Source organism: Oreochromis niloticus, linkage group LG6 (assembly GCF_001858045.2).
Source record: "Oreochromis niloticus isolate F11D_XX linkage group LG6, O_niloticus_UMD_NMBU, whole genome shotgun sequence".
NCBI lineage: Eukaryota > Metazoa > Chordata > Actinopteri > Cichliformes > Cichlidae > Oreochromis > Oreochromis niloticus.
Genome location: NC_031971.2, coordinates 14,301,795 through 14,306,113, shown reverse-complemented (window position 1 = coordinate 14,306,113; position 4,319 = coordinate 14,301,795). Strand labels below are relative to the sequence as shown.

Below are 4,319 nucleotides of genomic sequence, written 5' to 3'. Positions count from 1 at the left end.
CGTGTACACATGTCAAAATTGTCTGAGAGACAATGAGAATTTTTCTGGAAAAGCCTACACCTCTGATTGTACCGTCTCCTATAATAACTTAATCAGCAGTTAGGTGGAATTGCTGACACGTTCCCAAAAATAGCGGAACAGTTATCTCGGAGAATAATTAGCATGCATTATTAGCAAGCATCCTATTATTGTAAACTTATCTTGTTTTTACGGTCATCCCAAGTATTTTTACCCCCACTGCACAATTAAAGTGCAATCTCAAGCATTAATTAGCTCACCCCAGGGCTAAATAGTAAGCTATAATATCAGGTTAATTTGCTGTGTGTCTCACACTATCACATGCAAGCATGCATGAAAGCCACTGGACGTCTACTGGTACATCTAATATTTAGAAAGTGTACTTGTTCAGTGTATAGAAACCTAAATGTTAAATATGGAGGAAGCCATAAGCATTAGATTATGTGAATACAGATACATCACAGAGGAAGAACCTTAAGGAGAGTCACAGACAATTTAGCAATACAGATTATCACATTTAAAGCCCCAAACCACCCTGAAAGTATTTGCACAAAAGTAGACTGCATACTAACCTACTCCTGTGCTTTGAAAAGTTGAGCTTAGGTCCATGGTGTCTTCAGGCAATCGCTGAATTGCATTAGTATAACATTTAACAAGCGAGGCTCTGAAGTTCTCTGCTCCACATGTAAGTGACCTCTGTAACTCCACCTGAGGAAAAAAAATCCACAATCTGAATTATTCTATAAGAATGTTTTAATCATTGAATACATAAAAGACTGATGTTATGAAAGCTTAACAAAATGAATGTCAGAATATACCTGATATGAGCATCGCTAGCCTTTAGCCGGTGAAGTCATCTTGCAATCTGATGCAGAGTTCACAGGAGAGAGTGGAAAGATATCATTCATATTTATGTAAAGTGCATGATTTATACCAAGAACAATATTACATAATAATAATAAATGAATAAATAAAGAGAATGAAAAGCAGCATTTACTAATTCAGTGTTTGTGTGTTGTCACGATGCAGAATTCATTTTCTTGAAATTGCTGAAGTAGTTTTCATAGCTTGCTTGTATTTGTGTTTTCTTATGTTGCTGTGTATTGAACTCATGTGGCTACCGAGGGAATACAAGGGAACTGTTTTTGTCCTGAAGGCCACTGAAGGCTAAAAAACAGTACAGTACTAATCACCATCACATTTCCACAAAGGGAAAGAGGCACGAATGAAAGCACAACACAATGACCTTGAGAGCGTCACCGTTAACAGCGGGGTATCGTTGTAGACATAGCCAACTGCAAAAAGGAAGATCTTTTCTCTACCAGGAAGTAGACATATGTCCTGTACAACACAGTTCATTAACCCCATATGTTACCCTTGGCACACTACATCGCATACTAGCAATGTGCAGTGCAGGAGAATAGTAAATTCATGTCAGTGCCAAATAAACATGCTGCTTTTATGTGACTCACTTTTATAAAGTGTTATAAATGTGGTGGCGGAAGACGGCTCAGTCCAAACAGATATTTTGAGATAATCATGTGAAAAATGACAATTACTTATTAAGATCACTGTATACTGATTCCCATTTAAATATGTCATTTTACAATATTCCTTAGATAATAAAGTAGTGATTTAAAATGGTTTAAAACAGTCACTGTGGTGATTAAAAGAACAGTCTTTAACAAGTTTAACATCTTACAGCTGCTAAAGCAGTAAATAATAATCTTCATAATCAGAGGTCTCGAAGGTAGATAAAAGGAAGGAAACAGAAGAACACCTATACAGATCGTACGAACTGTCCCTGCAATTATAGCAGCGGTGCCCTTATATTAAATCCACTGTCACAAATAGTGTCTAATAATTTTATCAACAGCCATATATCTGCTTTCTTCAGCAGGGTAATCACTAATAATTTGTTTTAAATACACATAAAAAAGTCCAAACTCTCTAAAATCACACTCTCTCTTTTTTTAACATATAATGAATGAACTTGGTGGGAAAGCATCTTACTCTGCTCCCACATTAAATGGGACCTTTCTTTATTTGTATCTGTAAAATAAATCAAGTCTTTATTGGAATCAAGTTTATTTATTATTTATTTGCACTTGTGACTTTTTTTACTAAAGTGAGAAGCGTCTGATCCATTATTATATTCAGGGATCTTAAACTGCCTGTTCATCAAAATGGGATTTGGGGAAATAAGATTAACATTGCTTAAAAGATAAAGTTGTTAAAATCCTGACAAGTTAAGTGAGATGAAATGGCATAGTGATGTGTGAGGGGCGAACAGAGAGACCTGAGAAGAAATTCAAGTGACTGATGTGCTTGCTCAGCTTTGGAACGAACTTGAAGATGAACTGTTTAAGGCATATTCTTTATACTCAGATCTCTATCAGGTAATGGAGCGACTGGAGGAGACAGCATACAGTGAAGTCATTTTATTCTTGAGCATGACAGATAACTGGCTAGTAGTAGACATGACAGAAACAATGTGGTGCTCAAGCTATAGAAGGCCCATCACACAGCAGTCTATCACCTAACCCTTAGCCAAGTTGAGACAAGGTGACTTGGTGTTTGGCAGCTTTGCTCTCATGGGAAATGACTCTTGTGCAAGAGTGTGCAGTATGTGAGCCTGGCGGGGCTACAACCCTCTAATACATTTCCTTGACTTTTTCAGTCATTTGTCTTTGCCTAACATGGTTTGTGTCACTTCCCTGAGTTGTCCTGTAATTGATCATAGAAGATCATCATGCCCCGTGTGAACATGGGTTGATGTCGTACACTTTTTAAATTTCATTTGTTATGAATTTAGCCTGTGATCTGATATTACTGAAAGAGAGTTTACATCATAGAACAACTGTCAGAGCAGCTGGAGAGAACCCACAGGAAGAAAAGAGGACACACAGAAAGGCTACAGCTGGCTCATGGATTAAAACCCAGATGGGGATGTCACCAAAACTGATATTTATCAATTTTTGGTATCAAAATAATAAAAACATGATTAATTGTCGTTGTTGTTCAGTACCGTAGATCCGCGGTCCCCAAACTTTTTTGCGCCACGGACCGGTTTATGTCCGACAATATTTTTACGGACCGGCCTTTAAGGTGTCGTGGATAAATACAACAAAATAAAACCAGTACCGGTACCAAAAAATAAATAAAAACCCGAACCTCAACACTCGCGGCCCGGTACCAAACGACTCACGGACCGGTACCAGTCCATGGCCCGGGGGTTGGGGACCGCTGCCGTAGATACCATAGGCAGCACATGTACTGAGCAGGGTTGTCAAAAAGTGATACCCGGATACTAATCAATACTAAATATTACTGTGGGATTAGATCCTCATTTGAAACAACACTGCTTTCTTTGCCTCATCCAGATGACACAACCTCACACAGCACCAGTTCCAGCAGGCACACGGCCCCTCTCCTGACTAGCAGCACAACAAACTTGGTGAAGCCTTTTAAAGACAGACAGCCTGGTCTTTATGAAGAACTTTGTGAGGGCACCAACAACAACATTTAATGTTAATGTTATTTGGAATAAAGTGGCAAATATCCAAAAAGTAAGAAAAGGTTTTATTAAAGTAGTGGCTAGCAGCTATTGCTAATTATAAAACAATAATGTCAATGTTAAAATTATTATATTATTATAATATCCTGAAGTCACACCACTCAATAGACGTCATGCCATGAATGATAAAAGTTACACAGAGAGCGTTAAAGTCCTCCAGCATACAAGAAAAAAACAACAGCAGTAATAATAATAATACATTTATGTGTATAAGGAATATTTAAATGTAAATAAAATACACTTACAATTGTATTCTTTCTGAAGTGAACAGCTACATCCTTCCCACGGTTACCATGATGGCTGACAATTCAATTCAATTCAATTCAATTCAATTTTATTTATATAGCGCCAAATCACAACAAAAGTCGCCTCAAGGCGCTTTATATTGTACAGTAGATAGCACAATAATAAATACAGAGAAAAGCCCAACAATCATATGACCCCCTATGAGCAAGCACTTTGGCGACAGTGGGAAGGAAAAACTCCCTTTTAACAGGAAGAAACCTCCGGCAGAACCAGGCTCAGGGAGGGGCGGCCATCTGCTGCGACCGGTTGGGGTGAAGAAGGAAAACAGGATAAAGACATGCTGTGGAAGAGAGACAGAGATTAATAACAGATATGATTCGATGCAGAGAGGTCTATTAGCACATAGTGAGTGAGAAAGGTGAGTGGAAGGGAAAAACTCAATGCATCATGGGAATCCCCGGCAGCCTACGTCTATTGC

At 38.2% G+C, this 4,319-nt stretch overlaps 1 long non-coding RNA gene across 1 annotated transcript; it reads right to left on the bottom strand.

Annotated features, from left to right (window-relative positions):
• Positions 1–561: 561 nt before the first annotated feature.
• Positions 562–3,887, bottom strand: LOC109202664 (uncharacterized). Its single transcript, XR_002062611.2, has 3 exons — positions 3,841–3,887; positions 837–883; positions 562–726 (listed from the first exon to the last, which is right to left on the bottom strand). It is a non-coding gene; the product is annotated as an uncharacterized LOC109202664 (long non-coding RNA).
• Positions 3,888–4,319: the final 432 nt, after the last annotated feature.